Source organism: Hyla sarda, chromosome 13 (assembly GCF_029499605.1).
Source record: "Hyla sarda isolate aHylSar1 chromosome 13, aHylSar1.hap1, whole genome shotgun sequence".
NCBI classification, from domain to species: domain Eukaryota; kingdom Metazoa; phylum Chordata; class Amphibia; order Anura; family Hylidae; genus Hyla; species Hyla sarda.
In genome coordinates, this window is record NC_079201.1 from 11,627,024 (window position 1) to 11,650,207 (window position 23,184).

The window sequence follows — 23,184 nt, forward strand, 5'->3', positions numbered from 1 at the left end:
GAAGGGGCATGTCAAACACCCCCCCCCCCCCTCCCATAGACATGTGTAGGTGTGTGGCATCATGAGAGTGTATAGACAGTACATCATGGCTGCCAGAAACCAGCATTTGTGTAGAGCACTGGGTGCTGTGGGAGATCCTGAAGTGGGACCCCTGTGATCAGGACATCTTATCCCCTATAAGAGAGAGTACCTCTTTAAAGGGGTCCTGCCCCTGTGTCAAACATTTTGTTCTGAACCCTGGGTGCGGGCTAGGGGGTTGTGATGTCATGGCCACGCCCCCTAGTGACACCATGCCACGTCTCCTCAATGCAAGAGTATGGGAGAAGGCGTGGCCATATACTTGCATTGAGGGCATGTTGTGACATCACTAGGGGGTGTGTGTATGACATGACCCCCCCATAGACCACACCCAGCATTCAGAACAAAATGTTTGACACTGGGGCAGTGGAGTACCCCTCCCCAAGGACCAGGACATACATTTCTACAATTGAGAATGTTCAGTACGGCAATGGTCCATGCAGAGGAAACCCGGGGATAGGACCCTTCATATAAATAGAACAGATGTGACAAGATGGGCACATACAGAGCTTCAGAATACAAACTTTATTTTATTATCTTTAATATGTTACATTGGAGGCAAATCACACAGATCTGATGAATTTCTACGTCCTGAAGTTAACCCTTCAACTTCACATCACGATTAGTCACATGTGCAGCTCATCTTCAGATGTCATCTAGGAAGTAAGAAGTCTGCCATTAGAATAGCAAATCTATTTACATGTATCCTTACTAGAGATGAGCGAACTTACAGTAATTTCGATTCGTCACGAACTTCTCGGCTCGGCAGTTGATGACTTATCCTGCATAAATTAGTTCAGCTTTCAGGTGCTCCCGTGGGATGGAAAAGGTGGATACAGTCCTAGGAAAGAGTCTCCTAGGACTGTATCCACCTTTTCCAGCCCACCGGAGCACCGGAAAGCTGAACTAATTTATGCAGGATAAGTCATCAACTGCCAAGCCGAGAAGTTCGTGACGAATCGAATTTACTGTAAGTTCGCTCATCTCTAGTCACAACACATCCAGTGTGTATTTTATGCTGCAGATCTGCCAGTGACAACCCAGTGCCTCCAGCGGTTGCCGCCCCTGTTCCCACACCTCTGCCCCTGGGCTGCTTGCGGCAGTAATCTGCTAGGAGCAGCCACAGGGGGCTGTGAGTGCACTGACATCAGGGTTGTGGCTGCTCCATGATGTCCGAGCAAAGACCATGTGCAGTGAACATAGTGCTGGGCGAAATGACCAAAAATGAGTATCACTGTATTTCATGGTATTTTTTTACATTGAGACTTGCATTGAGGTGGTATAACAGAACTAAATGGTCTGAACACTGGGGCAGTGGAGTACCCTTTTAAATAGATGTAACGAACAACCCTCCAGCTGTTGCAAAACTACAACTCCCAGCATGTTGGACTATATAGTAGTTTATAGTATAGGTCAGTGTTTCCCAACCAGGGGTGCCTCCAGCTGTTGCATAACTACTACTCCCAGCATGCCCGGACAGCCAATGGCTGTCCGGGCATGCTGGGAGTTGTAGTTTTGCAACAGCTGGAGGGCCTACTGTAGGTATAGTATATTATACAGACCCCAGTCCATCCCAGAACCCTGACTCACCTTCCCAGTTGCTGCAGGGACCGTCCAGGGAGGGTGGTCCGGGCCATTCATCCTTCCTGTAGTGTCCGGCAGCATTCCGGGTGGAGGGTGAACCAGTCCGGGCTGTCCCTCTTCTCCGGGGGTCATCTTCTCCACTCCGGGCAGGCTCCGGCCTAGTAACGCTGCATAGACGCCACTGCGCAGCAATGTCTGTGCGCAGCGACACACCTGACGTCACGGACATCCTGGCATCTATGCAGCATTATTAGGCAGGAGCCTGCCTGAAGTGGAGAAGAGGACCCCTGGAGATGAACAGGCCGGACCAGTTCACCCTCCACCCGGAATGCCGCCGGACACTACAGGAATGATGGATGGCCCGGACAACCCCCATTACGGGTAAATTTAATTATTATTTTTTTGACTCTGAGGGTGGGGGAGGGGCATGACCGGTATAGCAGTATGGGCAAAAATCCATACCATGGGAGGAAAAAAACAAACAATGTTATCCGGTTCATACCGGTACACCGCCCAGCACTAAGTGAACATATCACTAAGTTATGTGCAGTGTACTCCGAATATCACAGCTGTTCTGCTGTCAGTGCACTTGACGTGCAGGCCCCATGTTTCTGCTCTTAGCGCCGCTGCTAGCAGGCCAGGAGCGGAGCAAGGTGGGGACAAAATTGGTCAGGTCATCGGTGGATCTGCAGCATAATATACGCTGTGGATCAGTTACGCGAGACCCTCAGAGTATTGTTGTGACGCTACACAGAAGTAAATGGAGGCCTCAGTGTTACTATATGTCTTCACGAACATGTCAGACAGGGATAACAAACATCACCGGCTCCATACAGCACAGACCGCACAGTAACTTACCCCAATATACAGGCACTTTGTTTTCCGGAAATCACGATCCGACAAGGACTCCCCCACACCTAATAAAAGATACTAACAATAAAGGCCTGGTAAAGGCAGCGGAGGACACAACATGCCGGGGGTCGGTGACTGTCAGCAGGAATATCTATCGTCAGTTATCGCATCTGACGGCACTTCCTATAATCCTGGTCTCATCATGCGTCACCATCAGGCCCGTACTTTATATGAAGCTATAGGCAATTTATAATGTCTAAGGGGGTAACCAACACAACAGCTCTGGCCCTCAGATCTCACCCCATAAATTAAGTAGCATGTTATAGGGGAACTCTATTGAAAAATTTAAACTGGTGCCAGAAAGTTACAGATTTGAAAATGACTTCTATTAAAAAATCTTTACTCTTCCAGCACTTTTTAGCAGCTGTATGCTACACAGGAAATGCTATACTTTGAATTACTTTTTTTGTGTTGTCCAGTGCTCTCTGCTGACACCCGATATCCGTATCAGGAACTGTCCAGAGCAGGAGAAAATCCTCATAGCAAACCTATACTGCTCTGGACAGTGCCTGATTACAGGATACAGCTGCTAAAAAGTACAGGAAGGGTAAAATTTTTAATAGAAGTAGAGTTGATGTAATTTCTCACACTGGAGTACCCCTTTAATAAGGTCTATAGCCTTAATATTGCCATGAACTTGGTAAAGAGTCATCGGTAACAGGAATTTACCTTGCCGGTCAGGTGACCTCTCCTGCCCCTTTCCAAGCCCGTGCATCCATCTCTAGAATGCAAAACAGAACAGTCATTCCATTATCCATCACCCCCCATAACATTAAGCCCCCCCACCCAAAGAGTGCTCAGAGAGACCCGTCTCACCACCTACAGTCTGCCGGTAATTCCAGCTCTTTATCCTACTGGCAATGATGAGATTAACCTATAAAGTCAATGGGATACCCATGTATTGATACACAGGATAGAGGATGTGTTCTAGCAGCATGCCTCCAGCTGTTCCAAGACTACAACTCCAGGTAAGGCCAGGATGGACATTGGCTGCCTAGGCATTCTGGTAGTTTTGCAACAGCTGGAGGCACACTGTTTGGAAACAACAGGTATAAGGGATGTGATCTGGAACCCACAATCACACAGGATAGGGGTTAAGATAGGGGGGGACCTCCTTACCTAAAGTTCTGACCAGATCACACCAGCGGAATCCCATAATGCACTGCAGTCACCTGTAAGAACAACGAGACGTCAGACATGTTCCCTAGTAGGAAATCCTAAAGAAAAGCCTCAGTGTGTACAGTGTCCTCATTGTTCTCAGACAGGGATAACAAAGCATCATCGGCTCTTCGGGTTTGGTTGGTAAATTATACGGTGCACACGCTACGTAGATTCTTAGCGTAACCTGAATTTACCTCGCTAATCAGGTGACATCTGCCGCTTTCCAAGCCCGTGCCTCCATCTCTGGAAGATAAAATAAAGCCCAGTCATTCCATTATCCATCACCCCCATAACAATAAGCCCCCCACCCATAGAGCGCTCAGAGAGACCCGTCTCACCACCTACAGTCTGCCGGTAATTCCAGCTCTTTATAGGTTAATCTCATCATTGCACTATGTAAAGAGGCCAATACCATGTATAAGAACACATGCTCTATAAGGCAGTGGTTTCCAGACAGCGTGCCTCCAGCTGTTGCAAAACTACAACTCCCAGCATGCCTGGACAGCCAACGGCTGTCCAGGCATGCTGGGAGTTGTAGTTTTGCAACAGCTGGAGGCACGCTGTCTGGAAACCACTGCCCACGGCTGTCCAGGCTTGCTGGGAGTTGTAGTTTTGCAACAGCTGGAGGAACGCTGTCTGGAAATCACTGCCCACGGCTGTCCAGGCATGCTGGGAGTTGTAGTTTTGCAACAGCTGGAGGCACGCTGTCTGGAAACCACTGCCCACGGCTGTCCAGGCATGCTGGGAGTTGTAGTTTTGCAACAGCTGGAGGCACACTGTCTGGGAACCTGTTTAAGGGGAATTATACCCCTAGGACCCCCACAATGACAAAGGATAAGTGGTCAAATAAGGCAAAACCTCTTAAATATTCTTACCTAAGGTAAAGCTCTGACCAGTTCACACCAGCGGAGTCCCATAATGCACTGCAGTCACCTGTAAGAACAACAAGAAGTTAGACATGTTCCCAAGTAGGAAATCAAGAAAAGCCTTAAAGGGGTACTCCCCTGGAACAGAAAGTGGAGAAAGGTGCCAGAGAGTTCTACAGATTTATAAATTACTTCTAGTTAAAAAATAATCCTTCCAGTAGTTAGCTGCTGCTTGATCCAGAGGAAGTTATGAATTTCCTTTGACCAGTGCTCTCTGCTGACACCTCAGTCCATGTCAGGAACTGTCCAGAGCAGGAGAGATTTGTTATGGGGATTATTACTACTCTGGACAGTTCCTGACGGACAGGTGTCAGCAGAGAGCACTGTGGTCAGACTAGAAAATACACAACTTCCTCCCTCTGGAGCATACAGCAGCTGATAAGTACTGGAAGGATTAAGATTTTTAATAAAAGTAAACAGATCTACCGTATATACTCGAGTATAAGCCGAGACCCCTAATTTCAACCCAAAATCCCAGGAAAAGTTATTGACTTGAGTATAAGCCTAGGGTGGGAAATACCTCATCCCCTCCTGTCATCATCCAGACCCGTCATTAACATCCTCATCATCATCCCCTTATCCCACACATCCCCCCTTCATCATCCCCTTGTCATCCCACACATCCCCCCTTCATCATCCCCTTATCATCCCACACATCCCCCCTTCATCATCCCCTTATCATCCCCCCTTCATCATCCCCTTATCCCACACATCCCCCCTTCATCATCCCCTTATCCCACACATCCCCCTTCATCATCCCTTGTAATCATCCCACACCCCCCCCCCCTTCATCATCCCCACACCCCCCCTTCATCATCCTCTTATCATTCGCCCTCAGTGGTCTTCAACCTGCGGACCTCCAGAGGTTTCAAAACTACAACTCCCAGCAAGCCCGGGCAGCCATCGGCTGTCCGGGCTTGCTGGGAGTTGTAGTTTTGAAACCTCCGGAGGTCCGCAGGTTGAAGACCACTGCGGCCTTCAACATCATCCAGCCCCCCTCTCACCCCCTTAAGTTCTGAGTACTCACCTCCGCTCGGCGCTGGTCCGGTCCTGCAGGGCTGTCCGGTGGGGAGGTGGTCCGGTGAGGAGGTGGTCCGGGCTGCTATCTTCACCGGGGGCGCCTCTTCTCCGCGCTTCCGGCCCGGAATAGAGGCGTTGCCTTGACAATGACGCAGAAGTACGTTGGCAATGAACGCACCTCTGCGTCGTTGTCACGGCAACGTGACTATTCTGAGGCCGGGCCCGAAGCGCTTAGAAGAGGCCTCCCCGGTGAAGATAGCAGCCCGGACCACCTCCTCACCGGACCACCTCCTCACCGGACCACCTCCTCTCCGGACAGCCCTGCAGCACCGGACCAGCGCCAAGCGGAGGTGAGTACTCAGAACTAAAGGGGGTGAGAGGGGGCTGGATGATGAAGGCCGCAGTGGTCTTCAACCTGCGGACCTCCGGAGGTTTCAAAACTACAACTCCCAGCAAGCCCGGACAGCCGATGGCTGCCCGGGCTTGCTGGGAGATGTAGTTTTGAAACCTCTGGAAGTCCGCAGGTTGAAGACCACTGCGGGTGGAGAGTTCACTCGAGTATAAGCCGAGGGGGGTGTTTTCAGCACGAAAAATCGTGCTGAAAAACTCGGCTTATACTCGAGTATATACGGTATTTAACTTTCCAGCACCAGTTGATATTTTTTATATATGTAAACCGAGTATCTTTAAGCCCCCCACTAGAGATGAGCGAACTTACAGTAAATTTGATTAGTCACAAACTTCTCTGCTTGGCAGTTGATGACTTATCCTGCATGAATTAGTTCAGCTTTCCGGTGCTCTGGGGGCTGGAAAAGGTAGATAGGAGACTCTTTCCTAGGACTGTATCCACCTTTTCCAGCCCACGGGAGCACCTGAAAGCTGAAGACATTTATGCAGGAAAAGTCAAACTGCCGAGCCGAGAAGTTTGTGACGAATCGAATTTACTGTAAGTTCGCTCATCTCTACCCCCCACCCATAGAGCGCTCAGAGAGACCCGTCTCACCACCTACAGTCTGCCGGTAATTCCAGCTATTTATAGGTTAATCTCATCATTGCACTATGAAAATCTAAATCCAACAACATCCATGTATACGAACACATCCTCTAAAGAGCAGTGGTTTCCAGACAGTGTGCCTCCAGCTGTTGCAAAACTACAAATCCCAGCATGCCTGGACAGCCGTCGGCTGTCCAGGCATGCTGTGAGTTGTAGTTTTGCAACAGCTGGAGGCACACTGTCTGGAAACCTGTGTAGGGTTAAGTGATCATAGGGGGGTAAAACCCCTAGGACCCCCAAAATGACACTGGATAGAAGATAAGTGGTCAAATAAGGCAAAACCTTTTAAATATTCTTACCTAAGGTAAAGTTCTGATCAGTTCACACCAGCGGAATCCCATAATGCATTGCAGTCACCTGTAAGAACAAAAAAAGTCAGACATGTAGGAAATCAAGGAAAGCCTTAAAGGGGGTACTCCACTGGAACACTTAAGTCAACTGGTGCCAGAAAGTTCTACAGATTTGTAAATTACTTCAAAAAAAAAAAAAAAAAAAAAAACTTAATCTTTCCAGTACTTAGCTGCTGCATGATCCACAGGAAGTTCTTTTAATTTTCCTTTGACCAGTGCTCTCTGCTGAGAGCTGTCCATGTAAGGAATTGTCCAGAGCAGGAGAGGTTTGCTATGGGGATTTGCTCCTAGTCTGGACAGAGTTGTCAGCAGAGAGCACTGTGGTCAGATTGGAAACTACACAACTTCCTCTGGAGCCTTCAGCAGCTGACAAGTACTGGAAGGATTAAGATTTTTTTTTTAATAGAATTTACAAATGTTTAATTTCCCTTTAAGCCCCCCCACCCATAGAGCGCTCAGAGAGACCCGTCTCACCACCTACAGTCTGCCGGTAATTCCAGCTATTTATAGGTTAATCTCATCATTGCACTACGTGAAAAAATAAATCCATGTATAAGAACACATCCTCTATAGGGGAGTGGTTTCCATACAGTGTGCCTCCAGCTGTTGCAAAACTACAACTCCCAGCATGCCTGGACAGCCGTTGGCTGTCCAGGCATGCTGGGAGTTGTAGTTTTTGCAACAGCTGGAGGCACCCTGTGTAGGAGATCATAGAGGGATCATATCCCTAGGACCCCACAGGATAGGTGTTCAAACCAGGAAAGACATCTTAAATATTCTTACCTAAGGTAAAGTTCTGACCAGTTCACACCAGCGGAGTCCCATAATGCACTGCAGTCACCTGTAAGAACAACGAGACGTCAGACATGTTCCCAAGTAGGAAATCCTAAAGAAAAGCCTCAGTGTGTACAGTGTCCTCATTGTTCTCAGACAGGGATAACAAAGCATCATCGGCTCTTCGGGTTTGGCTGATAAATTATAGAGATGAGCGAACTTACAGTAAATTCGATTCGTCACGAACTTCTCGGCTCGGCAGTTGATGACTTTTCCTGCATAAATTAGTTCAGCTTTGAGGTGCTCCCATGGGCTGGAAAAGGTGGATACAGTCCTAGAAGACTCTTTCCTAGGACTGTATCCACCTTTTCCAGCCCACCGGAGCACCGGAAAGCTGAACTAATGTATGCAGGATAAGTCATCAACTGCCGAGCCGAGCAGTTCGTGACGAATCGAATTTACTGTAAGTTCGCTCATCTCTAATTATAATGCAGTAAGTAAACCGTATACCCCTGCCCAATTATGTAGACTTAAAAGGGAACTCTAGTACTTAAGAGTATCAGACTTTCCCTTTAAGAAGTTCTTCAGGCTAAACAGCAACTTTTGGCCAAGTGATCGTAACCCCTTAAAGGGGTTCTGCGGCGGAACACTTAAATCTACTGGTGCCAGAAAATTACAGATTTGTAAATTATTTTGATATAAAAATCTTAACCCTTCCAGGACTTAGCTGCTGTACGCTCCAAAGGAAGTTGTGTAGTTCTTTCCAGTCTGACCACAGTGCTCTCCGCTGACACCTCTGTGCATGTCAGGAAGTGTCCAGAGCAGGAGCAAATCCCCACAGCAAGCCTATCCTGCTCTGGACAGAGGTGTCAGCAGAGAGCACTGTGGTCAGACAAGAAATTAAGAGAAAATAACTTCCTGTGGATCACAGCAGCTGATGAGTACTGGAAGGATTAAGATTTACAACTCACTATCTGGTACTAGCTGATTTAAATATTTTTTTCCAGGGGAGTAGCCCTATAAAGGATGCAGCCATTTACTTTGATAGCAGCATCTGAAAGGTTAAAAAGACAATTTACAAAGACAGCAGCACCCCTCTCAGGTTGAATGTAGTACTGCAGCTTCATGCACACGGAGCCAAGTTGTAATGTTGCACATGTCCTGAGGACAGGGGGTGGCGCTGTAAAGAAATGAACTGTTTCTATTCTGGATAAACCCTTTAATGCCCGCGTTAGCTATTAGACATAAGCAAATTTACAGTAAATTCAATTCATCACAAACTTCTCTGCTCGGCAGTTGACGACTTTTCCTGCGTAAATTAGTTCAGCTTTCCGATGCTCCGGTGGGCTGGAAAAGGTGGATACAGTCCTAGTAAAGAGTCTCCTAGGACTGTATCCACCTTTTCCAGCCCACGGGAGCACCTGAAAGCTGAACTCATTTATGCAGGAAAAGTCAGCAACTGCCGAGCCGAGAAGTTTGTGACGAATTGAATTTACTGTAAATTCGCTCATCTCTATTAGCTATCACTCCGATGGCGGGGCGGACACCATTTCCCAGCTTCATGCAGTGTAAGGCCGTAATATTTCTATGTCCTTTAGGTTCAGCAGTTTTTGGGGATCATTTCAGGTAAAGTAACCCAAATTTACCTTGCAGGTCAGGTGACTTCTTCCCAAGCCCGTGCATCCATCTCTGGAAAATAAAACAGAACACAGTCATTCCATTATCCATCACCCCCCATAACATTAAGCCCCCCCACCCATAGAGCGCTCAGAGAGACCCGTCTCACCACCTACAGTCTGCCGGTAATTCCAGCTCTTTATAGGTTAATCTCATCATTGCAATATGTAAAAAAAATCAATAAGACCAATGGTTCCACAATGGCTGCCGAAAAACTGCTATACTGCATGATGGGAGTTGTAGTTTACCCACTGGATGGTCACTACACTGTATAGTAGAGGAAGTTGTGTAGTTCTTTCCAGTGACCACAGTGCTCTCTGCTGACACCTCTGTCCATATCAGGAACAAATCCCCATAGCAAACCTCTCCTGCTCTGGACAGTTCCTGACATGGACAGCGGTGTCATCAGAGAGCACTGTGGTCAGACTGGAAAGAACTACACAACTTCCTCTAGTATACAGCACCTGATAAGTACTGGAAGGATTAAGATGTTTATAAAGAATTTACAAATTTGTAACATTTTTCCGCTGGAGCATCCCTTTAAGTGTCTACGAAGCAAGCGCAGGAGCTTCATGAGCCTTGAGTGACAGCCACTCTTAGCCCCCCTCATTAACCAGTTAGATGCTATGATCAATGCTGACAGGCTGGTTGGTCTCATCTGACCCCTGCGGCATGATCCAGGGGGTCCGATAAGTTTATATAGCAGCACAGATCACCGCAAGGTATACAGCCAGGCCATACCAATAGAGCACCGATCACTGTATATAAGGGTGCGTTCACACCATGTTTTCAGGCTACGGCTGCCTTTTCCGGCTGAGGGAGGGGAAACCCGTGCGCTCCTGTACCGGCGCTGAAAGCCATTGGGGGAGATTTCTGAAGACCTGTCCAGAGGAAGAGTTGCCCAGTTGCCTATAGCAACCAATCAGATCGCTTCTTTCATTTTTAACAAGGCCTCTGCAAAATGAAAGCAGCGATCTGATTGGTTGCTATGGGCGACTCAGCAACTTTTCCTCTGGACAGGTTTTGTTAAATCTCCCCCATTGACTTTAATGAGCCGACCAGTCAGTGATTCCTTCCGCTCGGCTCATTTCTGCCCCGTATCCAGTTTTGTGACGAGACCCAAAACTGTAATATACCATCATATACCGTATTTTTCGCCCTATGGGACGCAACGGCGTATAAGACGCACCCTACTTTTAGGTGCAAAATCTTAAAAATTAACGATTTTTGAACCCAATAGTGGTCTTCAACCTGTGGATCTCCAGATGTTGCAAAACTACAACTCCCAGCATGCCCGGACAGCCGTTGGCTGTCCGAGCATGCTGGGAGTTGTAGTTTTGCAGGTTGGAGACCACAGCCATAGAGGATTATCTATAGCAAAAGAAGCTTCTGTCCTCTACATAGACCAGAGTTTCCCAAGCAGGGAGCCTACAGCTGTTGCAAAACTACAACTCCCAGCATGCCCGGACAGCCTTTGGCTGTCCGGGCATGCTGGGAGTTGTAGTTTTGCAACATCTGGAGGTCCACAGGTTGAAGACCACTGCATAGGTAATACTGACGTTGCATCGCTGTCGCCGTGTCCCCGTCGCTCCGGAATGTCTCTGCTGCCGGCCGGGTATCCTCGCTCTCCATCGCCGCCATCACGACTTTCTGCACGCCGACGCGGAAGGAGAGCGCCGGCCATACAGGGGATCCCTGTACGGAGAAGGCACCGAGGAGGCAGGTAAGGTCCCCCCGGTGTCCTGTAAGCACTAACCTGGCTATTCAGTCGGGCTGTTCGGGATCGCGGCGGTGAGATCGCGGCGTCCTGAACAGTCCGACTGAACAGCCGGGTTAGGGTCACTTTCCCTTCAGACGCGGCGGTCAGCTTTGATCGCCGCGCCTGAAGGGTTAATACAGGGCATCACCGCGATCAGTGATGTCCTGTATTAGCCGCGGGTCCCGGCCGTTGATGGCCGCAGGGACCGCCACGATAGGGGTGTATTCGCCGTATAAGACGCACCAACTTTTCCCCCCCAGTTTTGTGGAAAAAAAAAATGCGTCTTATACGGCGAAAAATACGGTAAGTCTGCATTCACATCTTGTATTTACACTACGGGTGCTGGATCCGGCTGGGGGGAGGGGCAAACCGAGCTCTCCCGTACCCCAGCCGGACCAGCGCTGAACTCCATTCACTTTAATGAGCCGACCGGAGGCAAACTGTAAAAAATGAGCCGACTGGAGTCACCGTTTGCCTCCGGTCGGCTCATTACAGTGAATGGCGTTCAGCGCTGGTCCGGCTGGGGTACGGGAGAGATCGGTTTGCCCCTCCCCCAGCCGGATCCAGCATCCGCAGTGTAAATACAAGATGTGAGAGAAAACTTAAATGGTAGTATATTACAGTTTTAGGTCTCGTCACAAAACTGGATACGGGGCAGAAATTAGCCGACCGGAGTCATTACCTCCGGTCGGCTCAATAAAGTCTATGGCTTTCAGCGCCGGTACGGATTCAGCACCCGAAGGGTAAAAAACTATTTGGGAATGCAGCCTTAGGTCCAATCAGAAAACCATTAACAGGTCAAAAATGAGCCGAAAAGTGAATCCGCTCACCTCATTAAAGTCAATGGCTTTTGGCACCGGTAAGGGAGCGAATGGTTTCCTCTCCTCCACCTGGATCCAGAAAACATGGTTTGCATGCACCCTATGAGTTTCCCCAACCAGGGTGCCTCCAGCTGTGGCAAGACTAAGTTTTAAAGCATGATTAAAGCCATGCTGGGAGCTGTAGTTCTACAACAGCTGAACATAAAGACAAATAAAGTCTAAGGGGCCTAGTTGTACCAGACTACAGAAGCCACGTGCTGCTTCCACGTCTCAGGCCATGCTGAATACTACAGCTTTATCAAAAGCAACGGAGGCAAAGAAAGGACAAACAAATACACAACGCGTTTCCCACCCCAGAAGGGGGCAAACACACGGCCGACCACCCCAGATGGAGCCGGATCACCCACATACCGTTCTCCTTCCGCTGCCGCCATGTGAAAGGCCTAACAGAGCTGTAACGCGAGCTTATATAGCGGGCAAATCCCGCCGGAAGTTCCCGCGATACTCCAGGAGCATGCCGGGAAACGTAGTTTATAATGGCCACTCCATGACGCATGCGCACTTCGCTACACGTCCTGGGAGATTTATTACCGTTCTGTGAAGTAGTGAGAGGATTTTTAGCCTTAATCTGTGCTTCAGGGTGACGTAAAAGTCACAATTTTCTTGTTTATTATTTTTTTGTTAGCGATTCTGAGAGGTGTAGTACTATGAAGTGGCCACTGAGTGCCGCTGTTTCGCTACTCATACAGTATCCAGTGCACTATTGGCAGTGGTCTCCAAACGGTGTGCCTCCAGCTGTTGCAAAACTTCAACTCCCAGCATGCCCGGACAGCCGTTGGCTGTCCGGGCATGCTGGGAGTTGTAGTTTTGCAACAGCTGGAGGGCACCCTAATTGGGAAACACCGTATTAGCTACACAAGTCATGGCCGTTGGCTGTCCGGATATGCTGGGAGTTGTTGTTTTGCAGCAGCTGGAGGACCACAGTTTGTAGACCACTTCTGTAGTATGAAAATGATCACCTGTATTTTTTATATATTCTCATACTTTGTTACAGGGGTACTCCAGTAGAAACATTTTTATTTATTTTTTAAAGTTATACAGATTTACTTCTATTTAAAAAGCTTAATCCTTACAGTACTTATCAGCTGCTGTATGCTCCAGAGGAAGTTGTGTAGTTCTTTCCAGTCTGACCACAGTGCTCTCTGCTGACACCTCTGTCCATGTCAGGAACTGTCCAGAGCAGGAGCAAATCCCCATAGCAAACCTGCAAACTGTGTGCCTCCAGCTGTTGCAAAACTACAACTCCCTACAACTCACACAGCCGGGAAGACCGCCATGCTATAGGGTCACCTGTTTGAAGGGGGGGGGCTACCAAAATGCTGAAACCGCCGATATGGAGAGATAATGAGATTTTCACAATTTGCGTATTACCGGCCCATTAAACAGACAGAATTGAAATTTTCAATTAGAAATATAAATGAAGATTAATCCCCAACAGAGAGATAAAAAGAATGGCGCTATTCCTGCTTCCGTATTCCTGTGTGGCTCACGGTCCAAGATATACGCGCCCCACCGCTGAGCACCGGCGCACCAATGTCGCCATTTTTCCAATAAACGATCTTTAGGGTGTAATTATACAGGGGGGGGGGGGGGGGGGCATGTGCGTCTGTAAACCTAGTGCAAATGGTTAATGTTGACCAAGAATCTGCATATGTTGGCGCTATATACAACACGTCCGCCTTGACCACTGAGCAATGTTTACTTTAAAGAGAGCAACCCTATTAACCCCTTAAAGGAAAACTGTCAGCTTGCTCCCCCCACACTAACCAGTGGTACTGGCTGGTAGTGCGGGGGACGCTGATCAGTTTGATGCTTACCGTGCCCGGATCCGCCGCGCCGTTCGGACGTAATCTTCTATTTTCAGCTATATGCTAATTAGGAGCTAACTTGCACCGGCCGGGCTAACTGGCACTCTGACCTTAGCGTTTATGGCCGCAGCGCCGCCCAGCTCATCAATATTCCTCCCCTCCCTCCGCCTCTCCCTCTTCTCCCCACTCTGTAATGAAGAGAGAGGGGAGGAAAATGTTGATGAGCTGGGCGCGCGCTGCGGCCATAAACGCTAACGTCAGAGTGCCAGTTAGCCCGGCCTCCCATAGACTTGCATCTACCTATCGCGCCTCGAGTAGAGCGTGACCACGATGTCCCGATCCTCCCCCCCGCATCGCCAGTCATCCAGCACTGAGTGACGTTCGCTCCGTGAACCAGATGTCTGGGGTGCCGCAGTCAAGATCGTGGGGGTTCCCATCGGCGCGACCCCAGCGACCAGGACGGAGAACCCATTTAAGGGGTTAATGGGGTTATCCCTATCCATAGAATCCGCAGGATAGGGGAATAAGTTCAGGATTCACCCTTATTACCAATGCAATTTTATCACGATTGTCCGCAATTGCGCAATTTTTACCACGATTTGAGAAAATAGCAGTAACATTTTGGGTTAATTAGTGTCGGTTCTGCTTATTGAATGTGAACATGGCCTAAAGGGGGGGTAAATGGAGGATTCATCAGCATCTTCCTTCCTGTGGTTTGGTCACATGATCTCACTGGTTGGCGCCATTGAGGTTTCCTGACCCTAGGGCTTCACCACCATTTCCAGTCCCCAAACCCTCCTTCCGATAAAACGGCGAATAATGGGGGGAGATTTATCAAAACCTGTGAAGAGGAAAAGTTGCCCAGTTGCCCATAGCAACCAATCAGATCGCTGCTTTCATTTTTCAGAGGCCTTGTTAAAAGTGAAAGCAGCGATCTGATTGGTTGCTATGGGCAACTGGGCAACTTTTCCTCTTCACAGGTTTTGATAAATCTCCCCCCGATGTTTGTCCGGAAGAGTTAAATCCTACAACGAATCTTGGAGCTGCTCTTCATCAGGGTAACACTTGGTGGTAGTGCTGCCTCACGAAACCGTAAGGGCCCGTTCGCACCGCGGACAATCCTCGTCCCATTGTTTTCTATGGGAATCTGCGCCGTAGTTCACACTGGATTTAATATCTGCAATGCGGGGGAAAAAAAGTCACGTGTGGGGTCGATCGGACGCGGAATATCTCCGAACCTTGTGCAAATCTGTAGCGGTAGTTTTCAAAAAACGAAAGGATGAAAAAAAATAAAAACAGCCTAGTTAGGATTTATTTACACCCCTGTTTTCCTGCTGACGGTTCCGCTCTGTTAATATTAATATCCAGGAATACAGTCTTCATGGCAGGAACAACTAAACATACTAGGCCAGTGTTTTCCAACCAGGGTGCCTCCAGCTGTTGCAAAACTACCACTCCCGGCATGACCGGACAGCCGTTGGCTGTCCGGGCATGCTGGGAGTGGTAGTTTTGCAACAGCTGGAGGCACCCTGGTTGGGAACCGTTGTACTAGGCTATTCCAGATGTCCAAATACACTGGAAACTCTATGACACGGACACCAGCCAGGACCAAAAATAAAAACTCATACAAATAAGTTCCGTTTTTAGAGGGGTGTTTCGGCGTTTGAAAACATTTCGCAACAGCTGGAGGCACCCTGGTTGGCAAACACTGGTCTACACAAAAGATTATGACACTGTTTATTGCACAATTTTTCTACCTATACTTTGTGGAAGAGGAAAAGCAACAATGATGCTCTAACCCTCATATCCCGTGAGATAGATAGATAGATATGAGATAGATAGATAGATAGATATGAGATAGATAGATAGATATGAGATAGATATGAGATAGATAGATATGAGATAGATAGATAGATATGAGATAGATAGATAGATATGAGATAGATAGATAGATATGAGATAGATAGATAGGAGATAGATAGATAGATAGATAGATCGATATGAGATAGATAGATATGAGATAGATAGATATGAGATAGATAGATATGAGATAGATAGATAGATAGATAGATATGAGATAGATATGAGATAGATAGATAGATATGAGATAGATATGAGATAGATATATAGATAGATATGAGATAGATAGATAGATATGAGATAGATAGATAGGAGATAGATAGATAGATAGATCGATATGAGATAGATAGATATGAGATAGATATGAGATAGATAGATATGAGATAGATAGATATGAGATAGATAGATAGATAGATAGATATGAGATAGATATGAGATAGATAGATAGATATGAGATAGATATGAGATAGATATATAGATAGATATGAGATAGATAGATAGATAGATAGATATGAGATAGATATGAGATAGATATGAGATAGATATGAGATAGATATGAGATAGATATATAGATAGATATGAGATAGATATGAGATAGATATGAGATAGATAGATAGATAGATAGATATGAGATAGATAGATATGAGATAGATAGATATGAGATAGATATGAGATAGATAGATATAAGATAGATATATAGATAGATATGAGATAGATATGAGATAGATATGAGATAGATATGAGATAGATAGATAGATATGAGATAGATAGATATGAGATAGATAGATATGAGATAGATATGAGAGAGAGAGATAGATAGATAGATATGAGATAGATAGATATGAGATAGATAGATATGAGATATATAGATAGATAGATATGAGATAAATATGAGATAGATATGAGATAGATATGAGATAGATAGATAAGAGATAGATAGATAAATATTAGATAGATAGATAGATAGATATGAGATAGATAGATAGATATGAGATAGATAGATAGATAGATAGATAGATATGAGATAGATAGATATATAAATAGATAGATAGATAGATATGAGATAGATATGATATAGATAGATAGATATGAGATAGATATGAGATAGATAGAAAGATAGATAGATAGATAGATATGAGATAGATAGATATATAGATAGATAGATATGAGATAGATAGATATATAGATAGATAGATAGATAGATATGAGATAGATAGATAGATAGATAGATATATAGATAGATAGATATGAGATAGATAGATAGATATGAGATAGATATGAGATATATAGATAGATAGATATGAGATAGATAGATAGATATGAGATAGATATGAGATAGATATGAGATAGATAGATATGAGAGAGATAGATAGATAGATATGAGATAGATATGAGATATATAGATAGATATGAGATAGATAGATATGAGATAGATATGAGATATATAGATAGATATGAGATATATAGATAGATAGATAGATAGATATGAGATAGATACATAGATATGAGATAGATAGATAGATATGAGATAGATAGATACATATGAGATAGATAGATAGATAGATAGATATGAGATAGATATGAGATATATAGATAGATATGAGATAGATATGAGATAGATATGAGATAGATATGAGATAGATAGATATGAGATAGATATGATATAGATAGATAGATAGATATGAGATAGATAGATAGATATGAGATAGATAGATATGAGATAGATATGAGATAGATATGAGATAGATAGATATGAGATAGATAGATATGAGATAGATAGATATGACATAGATAGATATGAGATAGATAGATAGATAGATAGATATGAGATAGAAAACATGTGTGTTTTATTATTGCGTTTTGGAACCATAGACATGTTTGAGCACTTCTTACATTGCTTGAAAAAGGTCCCAATTGTAGGATCGAAATGTTGCATTTGTACCTGGATGGGTGAATAAACCACATTCTTTCCCATCATTATGGAGAGCCGCTTCCCTGCTTTGGATTTTGGATGATTTTTGGACTGTGAGTCAGGCCCTTGGGAGCTGATCGGTCACCCAATATTGTGCATAGTGGCCCCCCTCATAGAAGGACACTCTTTTAATGACATTTTGGGTTATCTTCTCATAGAGTTTCTTACTGTATTATTATTATTATTATTATTATTATTACCAGGGCTGCATGCACATTATGTAAAACATTTGTGGGGTTAGTAAGCCCCACCATGACCGCCCCAGTTACCAGATTTAGGCATTCTCTTCTAGATCCTCCGCGCAGAACCTCCGTCTCGTGAAGTTTTTAGGAAACAGCTTTTTCTTTTATGGAGTAAGCGCTATAAACATTTTATAGTACTCACTTGGCAGCCCAGCAGGGCCCTGCGGCTTTATGTGGTTTAAGCGATTTAATCACCTTAATCTCATCTTCTGTTAAGGGACAAGAGGTCCTGGGGGAGGCCCACGGAGAAGTCATCTGTTCCAAGAATTATCCGCCAAGTTTGAGTCAGCGACTTGCCCTGCTTTAAGTTACATAAGGATGGATAAAAGGGGACTAGATGGTCATCTAAAATGATCTGATTTGTTGCGGGGGACTTCAGTGTTGTCCTTGTTCCTGCTTCACATCCAGATGTTCATATATCTCAGTGGTCTCCAGGCTGTGGCCCCTCCGGCTGTTGAAAAACTCCAGCTCCCAGGACACAATGGGTTAAACAGGGGCAGAGCAGAGAGCAGTATCAAAACACAGGAAATGGAAAAAAAAACAAAAAAACAGACAGATAACGAGAAGTGGAGAAAACCAAGTCAAAACCAAGATGGCAGCGCGGTACAGAATCAGAAGGCAGAAGGGCAGTCAGGTCACAAGCCAATGCAGGGTACACAGTAACACAATTGAGACAGAACTAGTGCAAGGAAGAGTGCTAGACAATGTAAGGCAGTGGTCTTTTAATTGTGGCCCTTCAGCTGTTGCAAAACTACAACTCCCAGCATGCCTGGACAGCCGTTGGCTGTCCAGGCATGCTGGGAGTTGTAGTTTTGCAACATCTGGAGGGCCACAGTTTGTAAACCACTGATCTATAGTCTTCATTTCTTTGTCCTAATCAATTGAGGTTACCAATTGGTACTTGTATTCTCTTTTCTCTTAGATCAGAATATTGTCCTATCATAGTATGATATAAAACTATAAACCCAGCTTCTCCAAGGCAGTTTTCAATTTTACAAAGTAACTTTTTTAACCTATAGACCTTAAAGGGGTTATCCAACATAAGGTGACTTTAGTACGTACCCACCAGACAGTAATGGGCATGTTGAGGAAGGATCTGTGTTTGTTTTGGTGCTAAATGGCTGTGTTGTGAGTCCACTATAATGCTGCTGCTTTCTTTTTGTGAAATAGCTATTTACTGTTGGAGATCCCTCACTCCAACTACAAGTCCCAGTATCCTTTGTTTGTAAGTGTGAGGTAATTTTTCTTCCTCCCACACTTCAGTCACCCCACCTATTGCAGCACAGCTGAGCGCCCTTCCATGTTGTGCTGTGCGTTAAAATACAATTCTCCCTGTGGAGAATGATCTGCCTCCCACCCAGCGGTAGCCCCACCCATTGAAGCACAGACAGGCTCCCTTTCAACCCCTTACTAGTGATGTTATGTCTCGGATCAAACTGCAACACTCATTTTGTATGCTGCTAAAAATGAACATCAGGGCAAAGATCACATAAGAATTGCGAGACCACCATCAAACACAGGTGCAGACACTATATTATGAACTAGACTAACTTTACAGCCCCTGTAACATAGTCAAATAATAAGAAATCCCAGAGTACCCCTTAAATTTACCAGTTAGGCGTCCATGAGACACAGTCTTGATGCTTTTGCAAAGTCCAAAAAGGCTGTCTTTCATTTCCCCGGAAATTCATTTTCTGCTGCTTACAAAATGAATGTTGTCTCAGACCTTTCCCAGCTTGCTGTCCGGCCTGAGACATTACATCACAAGTCAGGTGCTGAAAGGGGGTTTGGCTGCTTTATCTATTATGTGTGAAGCCAGCCCCCTGATGATGTTACCGGCGCACATGTGCATTTATCATCGCACAGATCAACAGCTTATGTGGCAGGTGATGTTGAGCAAGTCATGTGATCAAAGGGAGCGTGGCTGTGCTGCAATGGGTGGGGTTACCAATGTGTGTAAGGGAAATAAGTCACCTCCCACCTTGAAACAAAGGGTCCTGGGAATTGTAATCTAAGGGAGGCCACAGAAACAGGAAGTAGCCAGTTCTTCCCAAAAACAAGCCAGCAGTGTGATGGGGGACACAGGACACGGCCATTTACCACCAACACAAGCACAGATCCTTGGTAAGCATGTCCATTACTGTATGACAACCGATTACTTAAGTCACCTTTTTGGTCATTTTACCTAATATCATTGACTCTCCATTATCTTTTTTGTATGGGATTTTGTCATCCGCCAAATATGATACTGTGAAGAGTCTCTACATTCTCCCAAACAGTGATTTAGAAATACACTTCCTGAAATGTCCTGTCTAACACTGAGCAACTCAGTCTGCGACTGTCAAGCGGTAGGGACCTCGTCTCACCTAATGTGACTGATGTGACAAGACTGTGCTGTCTGGTTTGGACACTTTCTCCACAGAGCTGCCATCCTCGCTTCACATCCAAAATAACAAAATCTGTATCTAATCTGTGCGTCAGAGTCGTAGCTAGGCTTTCCTTCAATTCACTGCCCTAACCCTCTGTCTGAATACCCATCAGTTCCCACTAAGAGAGTGAACCCAAAGTTTGATTAAAGGGATACTCCGGAGCAAAAAAAAAAAAAAAAAAATTAAAGGGGTACTCCATTGCTAGACATCTAATCAGATGTGATCAGACATTCTAAGATGTCTGATCATGGGGGACTGGCCACTTAGACACCCCGCGATCTCCATGCGGGCACCCAGCGAACTGGACATAATGTTCAGAATGCTGGGTTCGGGCCACTGTGGTCGTGACATCATGCCACGCCCCCTACATTTATGTCTATGGGAGGAGGCATGACGGCTGTTACGCCCCCTCCCATAGACATGAGTGTAGGGGGTGTGGTGTGACATCACTAGGGGGCATGGCATGATGTCACGACCATGGCGGCCCGAATCCAGCATTCTGGATTATGATGTCTAGAGGCAGAGAACCCCTTAAAATCAACTGATGCCAGAAAGTTATACAGCTTTGTAAATTACTTCTATAGAAAAATCTTAATCCTTCCAGTACTTATCAGCTGTTGTATGCTCCACAGGAAGTTGTGCAGTTCTTTCCAGTCTGACCACAGCACCACCTCTGTTTGTGCCCGGAACTGTCCAGAGCAAGAACAAATCCCCATAGCAAACCCCTCCGGCTCTGGACAGTTTATGACAAGGACAGAGGTGTCAGCAGAGAGCACTGTGGTCAGACTGGAAAGAACAACATAACTTCCTCTGGAGCATACAGCAGCTGATAAGTACTAGAAGGATTAGGATTTTAATATAGAAGTAATTTACAAATCTGTATACCTTTCTGGCACCAGTTGATCACTGTTACGCCTAGCGCTCCGGGTCCCCGCTCCTCCCCGAAGCGCTCACGGCGTCTCTCTCCCTGCAGCGCCCCGGTCAGTCCCGCTGACCGGGAGCGCTGCACTGTCATGGCCGTCGGGGATGCGATTCGCACAGCGGGACACGCCCGCTCGCGAATCGCATCCCAGGTCACTTACCCGTCCCGGTCCCCTGCTGTCATGTGCTGGCGCGCGCGGCTCCGCTCTCTAGGGCGCGCGCGCGCCAGCTCTCTGAGATTGGTGCCTGGCCCAATTAGCTTAATTGGCTTCCACCTGCTCCCTGGCTATATCTGATCTCCTCCCTTGCACCCCCTTGCCGGATCTTGTTGCCTTGTGCCAGTGAAAGCGTTTAGTGTGTCCAAAGCCTGTGTTACCTGAACCCTTGCTATCCATCCTGACTACGAACCTTGCCGCCTGCCCCCGACCTTCTGCTACGTCTGACCTTGCCTCTGCCTAGTCCTTCTGTCCCACGCCTTCTCAGCAGTCAGCGAGGTTGAGCCGTTGCTAGTGGATACGACCTGGTTGCTACTGCCGCAGCAAGACCATCCCGCTTTGCGGCGGGCTCTGGTGAAAACCAGTAGCCTCTTAGAACCGGTCCACTAGCACGGTCCACGCCAATCCCTCGCTGACACAGAGGATCCACTACCTGTGAGCCGAATCGTGACAATCACAAGTACAGATACACTAACCAGGGACAGTAGGGAAGCCACACTGCTATATGGGGCATCAGGGCTCGTGGGAAAAATAGTACAATATTTTAAATTTTTTTGGCATCATGGGCTCAAAGGCTAACGGAAGAAATACGTGAATACCCCTTTAATTACTTTGAATTAGTCCCTTTTCTTATATCTGTCACCTATACCCTGGATTCTCGTTATGCTGACATTAGTCACTCGACGTGTTTCTTTTTTAATACTCTTGGGTAGCCGTCTCGAGTCCTCTTCTGGTGGATAAGAAGAATCTTTATCACCCTTTGGCTGTAGGTCCCAAATATTTCTGGTTACACCCCTGTTACCAAGCATTTATCTTCTACAAGAATTTTATTCATTTCATTTCAGACAGTTGTTTAGAATTGTTTTTGTTGGCAATTCGTATGATCTTAAGAAATAAACCATAAGGATGTTGTTCTATCACAGAGCCTATTACAAAAATATTCGGGGTCACTTATAAATTGTAAAAACATGTTTGTTTTTTGTAGAACAGGATATTATGATGGGCTGCAAGAAATGGGAGTTGTTTACTTTAGCGCTAAGAACAAGGGGAAAGAAACTGGTTGTCCGGCTTAGAATAACCCTTCTCAAATATATTGGGGTGTTAGGGGTTAATTAGGTGGTGGGTGTCCCCTCTTACGACTTTCATGGATTAGCTAGAGCAGTAAGGGGTTACAAAGAGTGTATCTTGCTTTGGAGGACCTGTCTGGGCTATCGGTTTTGATAACAAAGGTGTAGTACTTCATGTCACCAGTGGAGGTGCTGGCAACCTGCAATCCGTCCTTTCTTACAAAAATTATCCATCGGGATCTTACCTGGCCATGCTCCCATGCTGGGTCTGGTCATGGCTTCTATGCCACACAGTTGTCAGGGGAACTTATGCTATTCCTATGGCATTGTGCCGCCTGTCCCTGCGATGGGCAGGAGGAGCAGGCCAATCAGGAAGCTGAGACCTGGGCCAATCAGAGCCTGTTGTCAGCGTCCCGTGCAGACGCCCATGACTGGCCTTCACTAGCATTCTGTAGTACTGAGCTTTTCCCGGATCCTGACCGTTTCCTTGTTCC

The 23,184-nt window shown here is 46.1% G+C and overlaps 2 long non-coding RNA genes and 5 other non-coding genes across 9 annotated transcripts in view; 1 reads left to right on the forward strand and 6 right to left on the reverse strand.

Annotated features, from left to right (window-relative positions):
* Positions 1 to 580: 580 nt before the first annotated feature.
* On the reverse strand, positions 581 to 12,748 carry LOC130297410 (uncharacterized). Of its 3 annotated transcripts, none has more exons than XR_008849512.1 (10): positions 12,528 to 12,748; positions 9,506 to 9,548; positions 7,869 to 7,926; positions 7,035 to 7,092; positions 4,611 to 4,668; positions 3,930 to 3,978; positions 3,694 to 3,746; positions 3,244 to 3,295; positions 2,521 to 2,592; positions 581 to 734 (listed from the first exon to the last, which is right to left on the reverse strand). It is a non-coding gene; the product is annotated as an uncharacterized LOC130297410 (long non-coding RNA). The 3 variants fall into 3 exon arrangements; XR_008849511.1 differs by lacking the exon at positions 12,528 to 12,748 and adding an exon at positions 12,126 to 12,342 and having other exon boundaries at positions 2,521 to 2,579; XR_008849513.1 differs by lacking the exons at positions 7,035 to 7,092; positions 12,528 to 12,748 and adding an exon at positions 12,126 to 12,343 and having other exon boundaries at positions 2,521 to 2,579.
* On the reverse strand, positions 2,651 to 2,722 carry LOC130297833 (small nucleolar RNA SNORD49). Its single transcript, XR_008849700.1, has one exon. It is a non-coding gene; the product is annotated as a small nucleolar RNA SNORD49 (small nucleolar RNA).
* On the reverse strand, positions 4,053 to 4,125 carry LOC130297838 (small nucleolar RNA SNORD65). Its single transcript, XR_008849704.1, has one exon. It is a non-coding gene; the product is annotated as a small nucleolar RNA SNORD65 (small nucleolar RNA).
* On the reverse strand, positions 6,664 to 6,736 carry LOC130297836 (small nucleolar RNA SNORD65). The gene has a single exon (XR_008849702.1). It is a non-coding gene; the product is annotated as a small nucleolar RNA SNORD65 (small nucleolar RNA).
* On the reverse strand, positions 7,539 to 7,611 carry LOC130297837 (small nucleolar RNA SNORD65). The gene has a single exon (XR_008849703.1). It is a non-coding gene; the product is annotated as a small nucleolar RNA SNORD65 (small nucleolar RNA).
* LOC130297839 (small nucleolar RNA SNORD65) lies at positions 9,625 to 9,697 on the reverse strand. Its single transcript, XR_008849705.1, has one exon. It is a non-coding gene; the product is annotated as a small nucleolar RNA SNORD65 (small nucleolar RNA).
* Positions 12,749 to 14,976: 2,228 nt separating the features above from the next.
* LOC130297412 (uncharacterized) overlaps positions 14,977 to 23,184 on the forward strand; it is a 123,124-nt gene continuing 114,916 nt past the window's right edge. The window contains exon 1 of the long non-coding RNA XR_008849517.1: positions 14,977 to 15,076. This is a non-coding gene — a long non-coding RNA (uncharacterized LOC130297412). The remainder of the gene's footprint in view (positions 15,077 to 23,184) is intronic.